The sequence below is a fragment of the Onychomys torridus genome, chromosome X (genome assembly GCF_903995425.1).
Source record: "Onychomys torridus chromosome X, mOncTor1.1, whole genome shotgun sequence".
Taxonomy (NCBI): domain Eukaryota; kingdom Metazoa; phylum Chordata; class Mammalia; order Rodentia; family Cricetidae; genus Onychomys; species Onychomys torridus.
In genome coordinates this window covers 52,396,831-52,408,451 of record NC_050466.1, presented here as the reverse complement: position 1 = coordinate 52,408,451, position 11,621 = coordinate 52,396,831, and positions in this window count along the sequence as shown.

The window sequence follows — 11,621 nt, the reverse complement described above, 5'->3', positions numbered from 1 at the left end:
CTGCTGCTATGGGACTTATGTTACTATATACCCCAGGAGGGCCTCAAACTTGCAGCCTTCCTCCTGCCTTAGCCTCCTAAGTGCATGTAAACCACACCCAGGTTTTACTATCAGCTTTAAAAGCTCCCAAACTAGGAACCATTACAGTCTTTTAGAACAATACCTGGAACATATTTACAAGATTTCAAATATAATACTTAGGGCTAGGGATGTAGTTCAGTTGGTAGAGTGTAGCAATACATAAAACTGGATGTAGTGGCACATAAATATTATGAAATATTACTTTAACCATGTAAAGATGTGTTATATTTGTTTATGTTACAGAATATTACTTTAACTATGTAAAGATGTGTTACATTTGCTTGTGCTGCATTTGTCTAATTATGTAAAGATGTGTTGCTGTTTCACCTTGCCTGCCTAAGGTACCTGATTAGTCTAATAAAAAGCTGAATGGCTAATAGCTAGGAAGTGGAGGGATAGGTGGGGCTAGCAGGCAGAGAGAATAAGTAGGAGGTAGAATCTAGGCTTGAGAGAGAAAAAAGAATGAGGGAGAAAGAAAGGGAGACATGGAGGGTAGAAGCAGCCAGCCAGGCAGCTGCCAGCCAGACCAACACAGAGTAGGACATACAGAATGAAAGGTAAAACGTGCCAAAGTAAAATGTAGATAAAGAGAAACAGGTTAAGTTATAAGAGCTAGTGGGACAAGCATAAGCTAAGGCCAATCATTCATAACTAATAAGAAGTCTCCGTGTCATGATTTGAGGGCTGGTGGTCTGAGAAAGCCTGGTGTGTATGTGTGTGTGTGTGTGTGTGATCCCTGCATGTGTAAGTTAGAGGCAGGGGAATCAAAAATTCAAAGCAGAGGTGAAGGGGAGATATCAAATTCCCCTCAGGTGCCTCCCCTGAAGAGATTTCTCCCAGAGTCCTAGGGAAGATGCTACAAGTGGCTGGGATACTAATCTGAGGGATATCAAATGAATCTAAGCATACTGAGCTCTAGTCCATTCACTTTGTTCTTCTAAGTCAATTCTATCTACACAGCTTTTTTTCTGTCCTCATATTTAGCTCCTCTCTGTGCCTTCTTTTGCTGTTCTCTCATTGTTCTCTTAGTTACCATTCATTAATAACTTGTTAGTAAAAACTACAAAGTAAACTCTCAGGGACAAGTATTCTGATAAGAGTCACACTTGGCAGACTTGGTCAGCTTAACTGGTGACTGACAACAGCTGTAGGTTGTAAAAAGTTCTGGCTATCTTGCTGGGCGGTGGTGGTGCACGCCTTTAATCCCAGCACTCAGGAGGCAGAGCCAGGTGGATCTCTGTGAGTTTGAGGCCAGCCTGGGCTACCAAGTGAGTCCCAGGAAAGGCGGAAAAAACTACACAGAAAAACCCTGTCTCGAACGCCCCCCCCCCAAAAAAAAAACTGATGTAGAAATAAATACAAAGTGTTAATTGTTTTTTGAATCCAAGTGGGAAGGTGCCGTTGGAGGAAGCTTAGGGCAACATAGATGCTATTGATCTCTTGAAGGACTAAGATATACCAAGGCCAGACACCTGCAATATCACTTCTAGTTCGCTATAATTGTTCTGAAGGGTTTTGATCCAACAAGGCTAGGCACCTGCAATTCTGCTTTGTGAAAGTTCTATAAGGATAGTTTGTCTGGCCAATGTTTACCATGTCAGTGGCTAAGGATGGAGAACAAGACCTATAAGTGTCTACATTCCACATGGAACAATAGTGCTGTGGATATCGCTCGTGTAAATAAAGTTCTGATAGGCCAGTGGCCAGGCAGGAAGTATAGGCGGGACAAGAGAGAAGAGAATTCTGGGAAGTAGAAGGTTGGAGGGAGACACCGCCAGCAGCCGCCATGAAAAGCAACATGTAAAGACACTGGTAAGCCACAAGCCATGTGGCAAAGTATAGACTAATAGAAATGGGTTAATTTAAGATAGAAAAGGTAGATAACAAGCAGCCTGCCACGGCCATACAGTTTGTAAGCAATATAAGTTTCTGTGTGCTTTCTTGGTTGGGTCTGAGTGACTGTGGGACTGGCGGGTAAGAGAGATTTGTCTTGACTATGGGCCAGGCAGGAAAACTCTAACTACACAATAGACCTAGTATGAAGCATATTTTAGTATGTTTCTATTCATAAAAATTGTACAGTTAAGTAAGAAACCATCTTCTTGACTATCCACAATTATGTGTGCCCATAAGATTAAGATGCCGTAATGAGATTACATGTACACAATGTTAGTTATTTTGGCGGTGCTCTTACCCCGTGAGGAACACGTCCCGAACACGACAAATCCACAGAAGAGCTGTTTATTAATATAGGATAGGAAGAGATGTGACAGGCCTGTGGGAAACACACACGTGGTCAAGAGAAAAAGAAGAGAGGAGAAGAAGAGAAGAGACCTGTGCAAAATGGCGCCGGCTTTTTAAAGAGTGAGCTGTGCATGCGTACAGGACCGCATGTGGCTACTCCACGCATGCACGTAGATTACATGGCCAACCACACTTTACGCAGCCATGCAAAGCCACAGAGTCCTAGTCACGCGAGATGTTTTGACCTGGAAATGGCTATTTTGAACCAGAAATAACTAGGCGGTCCATCGGGCAAGCCCAACCGTGTGGGCATGTTGTGACTTCCTATCACACATTACATGGAAATGCATGATAAATAGGGAGAATCATAGCTGTTATTGCACAAGAAGTTTACAACAAGAAACAGTCAATTCATTCAAAAAGCAGTAATTCAATAATGCCTTGCATGATGGTTTCCTCCAACAGAACCCTTGGTTCTGATAGGTTAACCTTCTGAACACTAGTTGTTACCTGCTGTATACTCCCATGATCTTTTGCTACAGCAGCTCTTAATAGGGAGAGGTAGAAAGGAAGAAGAAAGCTAGCTACAGGTTTTCAATGTTCCTTGAGAAACACACACACACACACACACACACACACACACACACACACACACACAAATCCTATTCAAATTGTTTTAAATGCTACAAACATGAAATCTTATTTTGACACAAAGATGAGTTTTTTAAAAATGCCAATGCTATAATATTACAACACTAGCTAACTTCCCTACATCCCACCCTGTTCACTCTGGACAACATACAGCAGCTTTCTAAATCCACATGCAGAACTTTGCACCCATTTTTGTTTCTCCAGCCAACATCTCAACAAAAAGTGAAACATTTAGAGGTTGGGTCTGGAAAGATGGCTCATAGACTCATGTGTTTGAATGCTTAGCCTATAGGGAGTGGCACTATTAGGAAAAGTGGACTTGTTTGAGTAGGTGTGGACTTGTTTGAGGAAGTGTGTCACTGTGGAAGTAGGCTTTAAGGTCTCTTTCTTAAACAGGAGAATAGTTCACTTCCAGTTTCCTGCAGATCAAGATAGGTGAGCATGATAGTACATGCCTTTAATCTCAGCACTTGGGAGGCAGAGACAAGTGGATTTCAGCCTGGTCTACAGAGTGAGTTCCAGGACAGCCATAGTTACACAGAGAAACCCTGTGTCAAAAAAAAATTAAAGAGGGCTGGAGAGGTGGCTCAGAGGTTAAGAACACTGGCTGTTCTTCCAGAGGTCCCGGAGTTCAATCCCCAGCACCCATATGGTGGCTCACAACCATCTGTAATGAGATCTGGTGCCCTATTCTGACCTGCAGGGATACATGCAAACAGAACACTGTATACATAATAAATAAATAAATCTTTAAAAAAATTAAAGAGCATGAAATCAAACTTCTGTAATGTTATCTTTAGGTACAGAAAAACAACCAATTCTAAGCAGAATGCACCAAAAGAAATCAATACCTAGAAGTATAATAATGGAAATTATAGAAAACCAGGGAGAAATATAAAATGTTCAAAACAGCCAGGCAGCCAGGCAGTGGTGGCACACACCTTTAATTCTAGCCCTCGGACGGTAGACAGGTGGACCTCTGTGAGTTTGAACCAAGCCCGGTCTACAAAGTAAGTTCCAAGAGAGCCAGAGCTATTACACAGATGAACCTTGTCTCAGAAAGCAAAAATAAACAAGCAAAAGGCTGGGAGTGGTTGTCACAACCAAGGAGCTCCCTCAGTTAATAAAGTGCTTGTCACATAAATATGAAAACACGAGTTAAATGTCCAGCATCAATGTGCCAGGCAGAACAGTGATCATCTGTAAGCCCCATGCTGGGGACATAAAGATAGGAGGGTCCTTATAGCTCACTGACCAGCCAATCTAAGCAAATGGCAAGCCTCAGATTCAGTGAGAGACTCGTCTCAAAATATAAGATGGAAGGTAGCAAGGTATCTCAGCAGGTAAGAACCCCAGAATCCATATAAAGGTGGATGGAGAGAATTGATTCTTCCAAGTTATTCTCTGTCTTCCACATACACACACACACACACACACACACACACACACACACACACACACACACAGTTTTTTAATTAAAATAAAGTGGAGAATTATTGAGAAAGATCCTCAACATTTCAAAGGCCCTTAGTGCAATTTTGGTTTGATTTGTTTTTATTTTGATATAGAGTCTCCTGTAACCCAAGCTTGTCTAAAACTTGTTGTGTAGCCAATACAGGCCTTGAATTTGCAATCCTCCTGCTTCAGTCTCTCAAGTTCTGGGATTACAAAGGAGCACCCCACACCCATCTTTAAAACATCTTTCTTTTTCCTAACAATATTATTTTTATTTTATATGTACATGTTCATATCTGGTGCCCACGAAGGTAGAAGAGGGTATTGGATCCTCTAGAACTAGAGTTATAAGTTCTAGAGGTTATAAACTGTCACGTGTGAGCTGTGCACTAAATTAGGGTCCTCTGGAAGAGCAACAAATGCTCTTAGCCACTGAGACAACTCTCCAGCACTCCTAAAATATCTTTCAAACATGAAGTATAATGCAAATAAAAAATGGAAAATTTCCTTCAAGCATGTCATCACAAAAAGGATGCATTTTGTGACTAGCAAGTTGGCTTAGTGTGTAAAGGTATGTAAGCAGATTTTTTTTGTCAGGACCATTGGCTCCCCAATAATGACATGGAAACTTAATATTAATTATGAAAGCTCGACCTATAGCTTAGGCTTGTTTCTAACTAGCTCTTATAACTTAAATTAACCCATTTCTATTATTTTACTTTCTGCCTTGGGGCTTTATTACCTCATCTCCATAATGCCCATACTGCTCACTCTGCGTCTCATGGTGTCTCTGCCTTCTTCTTCCTAGCATCCTCTCTGCCCTGAAAATCCTGCCTAGTTATTGGTCACTCAGCTTTTTATTAAACCAATCATAGTGACACATCTTTACTTACAGTATATGAAAAGATTATTCCTCAACAAAGGTGCTTAATAACTTAAATTTGACCAACTGGACCCACATAATGGAAGAAAAGAACGAACTCTTGAAAGTTGTCCTTTGACTTCCTCACATATATAATTTTTGGGTGAGGTTGGCTTTTTTGTTGTTGTTGTTGTTGTTGTTTTGAGACAGGGTTTCTCTGTGTAACATCCCTGGCTGTCCTGGAATTCACTCTGTAGGCAAGATTGGCTTCAAACTCACAGAGATCTGCCTGGCTCTGTCTCCTGAGTGCTGGGATTAAAGGCGTGCACCACCACACCCAGCTTTATATGTTTTTAAATACATATTTTGCATAGAAGAAAACTGATACCTGTGGGTAAAAATAGTGTGGTAAATATATGAGTAATGTAAATGAATCCTGGCACAATAGCAAAGGCCTGCAATCCCAGGTAGGATGACTGCAAATTCAAGGACAGCCTAGGGTATAGAGTAAGTTAATTGCTAGCCTGAACAATTATTAAGACTGTCTCAAAGTAAAAAGTAAAAAGAGGAGTGAGGATATAGTTCAGTGGTAGGTCCAGGAATAAAACCCATCAACGAGGCTGGAGCATGACTCAATGGTAGAATGCTTGTCTCGAATGCACAAGATACTGGGTTCAATAACCAGTACTAGCTGCCCCAAAAAAATAAACTAAATGAATATTCAGTATATAATATAAGGTTAAGCAAACTATACCTGTCTTGTAAATAAGGTTTAAGTGAACCTATGATAGTTAATCTTTTGTTTGTAAGTTTTTGTTTGTGATAAGATATAACTATAGCCCAGTATCTTAGGGTTTCTATTGCTTAGATGGAATACCATGACCAAAAAGCAACTTGGGGAGAGAAGGGTTTATTTGGCTTACACTTACACATCACATTTCATCACTAAAGGAAGTCAGGACAGGAACACAAGCAAGGCAGGGAATAATGCAGAGGTCATGGATGAGTGCTGTTTACTGGCTTGCTGAGCCTGCTTTCTTAAAGAACCCAAGACACCAGCCCAGGGAATAGCACCACCACCAATAGGCCGGGCTCTCCCACATCAAACTATTTAAGAAAATGCTTTATAGGCCTGCCTACAACCAAATCTCTCTCTCTCTCTCTCTCTCTCTCTCTCTCTCTCTCTCTCTCTCTCTCTTTGAGCTGAGTATCGAACCCCGGGCCTTGAACTTGTTAGGCAAGCACTCTACCACTGAGCTAAATCCCCAGCCCCTACAACCCAATCTTATGGAGGAATTTTCTTAATTGAGGTTCCCTCCTCTCAGATGCCTTTAGCTCGTATAAAGCTGATATAAAACTATCCAGCGCACCCAGGTTGGCCTGGGTTCACAGTGATCCCCCTGCCTCAGCCTTCTGAGTTCTGGATCTGAGTTCTGTGGTCTGAGTCACCACACTGGACTCTGGTGGTTAAAATTGATTGTCAACTTGTTGGAGTAAAAAGTACCTAGGAGATTATTATGAACATGGTGACTTTAATGCCTTTAATCCCAGCACTTGGGAGGTAGATGGATTTCTGAGTTTGAGGCCAGCCTGATTTACAGAGTAGGTTCCAGGACAGCCAAAGCTATATATGAGACCTTATCTCAAAAAACAGTAGCAACAACAAAAAGACTCTAGGACATTGATAAACCATACCACCTGGGAGTGTGTGTGGTACTATCCCATAGACAGGACTCAGCTAGAATAAATAAACAAAAAAGGAGCCCATTAGCACAGACATTCCAGTTTTCCCCATTGGGTTGGCATCTGGGCCAGCAAAGTGATGAGAGATGCTTAAGGAGGAGCACAGATCAGTGGTTACCAGGAAACAACAAAGAGGAGTAGGATGCAGGAGCTCTAGGAGATTTTTTAACCACTCTTTTCTTTCCTTCTTTTTATTGTTCAGGTGCTGGGGACTGAACCTAGAGCCTTAGCCATGCTAAATACTCTACCACTGCACCCCTCAGTGCCTACCTGAGATCATTCTGTATTCTTCCTACCATCTTTTTTTTTTATCCCAACGAGTTTATTGTGCCTACTACAGAAGCATGATTGACCCTCAGGTAGCTGCATCATGAAAAAGTCCTACCACCACATGGGTGGCACTCATAATATCTATATCACTAAATTCCTCTTTGTATCTTGTTTCAGTAGAAATTATATGGCACATACATGACATAAAAATGCATGGCCATGTGTATGCACAGGCAGGGTATACATGGGAAATCCATACATTGTGCTCAATTTTGCTAATAACCTACAATTGTTTTTATTCTAGTTTGATTTTCTATTACCACAATAAACATTATGACCAAAAGCAACTTAGGGAATGAAAGGTCTTATTTCATCTTATAATTCCCAGATCATAATCCATCACTGAGAAGTCAGGGCAGGAACTTTAGGCAGAAACTGAAACAGAGGACATGAAGGAATGATATTTGCCAGTTTGTTTCCAGCCTCACATTCAGCTACCTTTTTTATACAGCCCAACCAGGTATACCTGCCCAGGGAAGGCACTGCCCACAATGGGCTCAGTAGTCCTGTATCAATCAGCAATCAAGAAAATACTCCCACAAACATTCCTACATGTGAATCCCACCCAGACAATTCTTCAATTGAATTTTCTTCTTCCCAGGTATGTCAGTCAAATAGACAGCAAAAATGAATCCGCACAGTTCTTTAAAAAAATGAAGGCCGGGCGGTGGTGGCGCACGCCTTTAATCCCAGCACTCGAGAGGGAGGCAGGCGGATCTCTGTGAGTTTGAGGCCAGCTTGGTCTCCAAAGCGAGTTCCAGGAAAGGCACAAAGCTACATAGAGAAACCCTGTCTCAAAACAAACAAACAAACAAAAAACCAAAAAAAACCCAGACTCAAAAAACAAATGACTTTCCTTTGGGGTTGGGGATTTAGCTTAGTGGTAGAGCACTTGCCTAGCAAGCGCAAGGCCCTGGGTTCAATCCTCAGTTCTACATACAAAAAAAATGAAATCTACTTTTAAAATACATAAAATTAGGACTAGAGATGTAGTTCAGATGGTAGAGTGCTTACCTAGCATGCATGATGCTCTAGATTCCACCCCCAGTAAGTACTACATAAATCAGGCATAGTGGTACAGACCTGAAATACCAGACTTGGGAGGTAAAGGCAGAAAGATCAGAAGTTCAATGTCATCCTTGGTGTGCAGCAAGTTCATGACCAATTCAGGCTATGTAGTAAGACCCTATCTTTAAAAAAAAAAAAAAAAGGAAAGAAGAAGAAGAAGAGGAGGGTGGGAGATGGCCTAGTGAGTAAAATACGTGTCATGAAAACATGAGGACCTGCATTGTAGGAGGGGTGGAGGGTTAATTTGTTAGATTTTTGTTTTGGTTTGTTTGAGACAATGTTTCTCTATGTACTCTTGGCTAGTCTGGAACTCACTATGTGCTGTGGGATGCTATGGCAATGCAGGATAGAACCAAGTAGGAAATCCAAGCAGAGAGATAGGAGAAAAACGGCGGAAGTCTGGCAGATTCCATCGAGCTGCACAAGAAGCAACATGCCAGCAGACTGGTAATGCCATGGCCACGGAGCAATACATAGATTAATAAAAATGGGTTAATTTAAGTTGTAAAAGCTAGCTAGTAATAAGACTGAGACATCAGCCAAACAATTATAATTAATATTTAGCCTCAGAGTGATTATTTTATAAACAGCTCTGGAACCGGGCAAGACACAGAAAAGCCTCTGGCTACAACTATTTAGAACAGGCTGGCCTTGAAGTCACAGAAATCCACCTGCCTCTGCCTCTCTGCAGGGCTCCTAAGCTGTTCTTATCCCCAGAATCCATGTGAAGCACATCACAGTAGCACCTGCCTGTAATCCCAGCACTCCTATGGGGAGATGGGAGACAGAGACTGAAAACTCTAAGGCCAACTAGGGAGGCATACACAGCAATTAAAAAAAGACGCTGTCTCAAACAAGGTAGAAGGTGAGGATCAACACCCGAGGTTGTCTTTTGATCTCCACACATGTGCCCTGGTACATATGTGCCTACACTTAACATACAAGTACATGGACACACACATACATACAATAGACAAAAAGAGAATTAGGACATAAATAGGAGATAAATCTAAAAATCCTGCTGGGCATGTTGTCATGGATTTAATTCCAAGACATGGTATGTAGAAACAGGAGAATCAGCAGTTCAAGAACACCCTGGAGGCAGAGTGGTGGTGGTGGTGGTGGTGGTGGTGGTGGTGGTGGTGGTGGTGGTGCACACACCTTTAATCCCAGCTCTCGGGAGGCAGAGGCAGGTGAATCTTTCTGTTTGAGGCCAGCCTGGTCTACAGAACAAGTTCCAGGTCAGCCAGGGCTACAAACATAAACCCTGTCTCAAAAATCAAACAAATAAACAAACAAAAATAACAACCTTGGAGCTGATCTGGTGAAACTCACCTTGAGTCTCAGCACTCAAGAGGCAGAGGCAGGTGGATCTACATCATTCAAAGCTAGCCTAGTCTACAAAGCAAGTTCCAGGCCATCCAGGACAACACAGTAAGATCCTATCTTTAAAAAAAAAAAAAAAAAACCTCTTTATGTTTCTATCGCCACACACACACACACACACACACACACACACACACACACACACACAAAGCCATGGAGAAAAAAGAGACTGAAAGTTTGCCCCATGAGACATAAAAGACCTGTAACTCCACCTGTAATCTCAGGATTAAGTATGGGCAGGAGGTCCAAGATCATCCTTGGAAACATAGTGAGTTAAGAGCCAGATGACACCCTGTCTCAAAAAATATACAATAGAGCTGAGTGTGTTAGCATATGCCTTTTTTCCCAGCACTCAGAGGCCTGCCTGGTCTATATATAGAGTTCCAGGGTAGTCATGGTTACATAGTAAGACCTGTGCAAACAAAATAACACATAGTGAGACAAAAGAAAAGAAAGACCTGGACCTGACTTTTAGGCTTCTGATGCCCATCATTCTTATAAAGGAAAACATTTAACTGAGGTGACGGCTTACAGTTTCAGAGGTTCAGTTCATTATCATCATGGCAGGGAGCATGGCAGCTGGCAATCAGGCAGACATGGTGTTGGCTTTATCTTCATCAGAAGGCAACCAGAAGTGAACTTGCCCATCACTCTTGTGGTGACCCTGAAGAGTGGGGAGCTGACCCTAGGCCTTCAAGGAGATTTACTAAATCAAACTTCCTCTACCTGCTCTAAGCAAGGTACAAACCTTGTTTTCTAAGTACCACTAATCTGGCAGATACTTGGATGACCTATCAGTTTGAGGATATTAGTTTCTGGCAGCTTCTACTGAACCCTACTAAGGAGGGCAATGTGCCCAAGGTTTGATGCCAGAAGGCCACCAAACTCACTGACAAAATACAAACACAACCCCCTGACTACAGCAGAAGACTGCTAAAACAGATGGCCTTGACCATATTAAGGAGAGTGACTATGAAGGATTACTCAGTCAGCCAGTATGGAAACTACTATATTCTTTTTTGTTTGTTTTATATTCATTTTGTTGTTATTACTATTGTATCTCTTTTTTCTCTACTCAATGTTTTCTTTTAAAAATTTGTAATTATTAATGTGCGTGTGTGTAAGTCAAAGAGGTGTCAGATCCCCTGAAGCTGGAGTTACAAGCAGTTGTGAGCTGCCTGATGTGAGTGCTGGGAATCAAACTCCAGTATTATGTAAGAAGAGTATGTGCTCTTAGCCACTGATCCATCTCTCCAGCCCCCTACAATTTTTGAAATTTTATTTTATGTATATGAGTGTTTGGCCTACATGTATATATGTGCACCACATGTATGCCTAATGCCTGAGGAAGTCAGATTCTTGGAACTGAAGTTACAGATGGTTGTGAGCCACCGTATGGGTGCTGTAAAAATGAACCTGAGTCCTCTGAAAAAAAAAAAAACAACAAATGGTCTTAATCACTGACACATTGCTCCATCCCCTCTTAATTATTTTTTTGGCAGGGGGGATTCAAGACAGGGTTTCTCTGTATAGCCCTGGCTGTCCTGGAACTAGCTCTGTAAACCAGGCTGGCCTTGAACTCACAGAGGTCCAACTGCTTCTGCCTCTCAAGTGCTGGGATTAAAGGCGTGCGCCACCACTGCCCAACAATTTCTTTTTTGAAGATAGGTTTTCATGCAGTTCAGGCTGATCATAAACTCACTTCTAGCTGATACTGGCCTTGAATTCCTGATCCTCCTGCCTCTGCCTCACAAATGATGGGATTACAGGCATGAGCTAGCACACCTGGCTCCATCCCCAA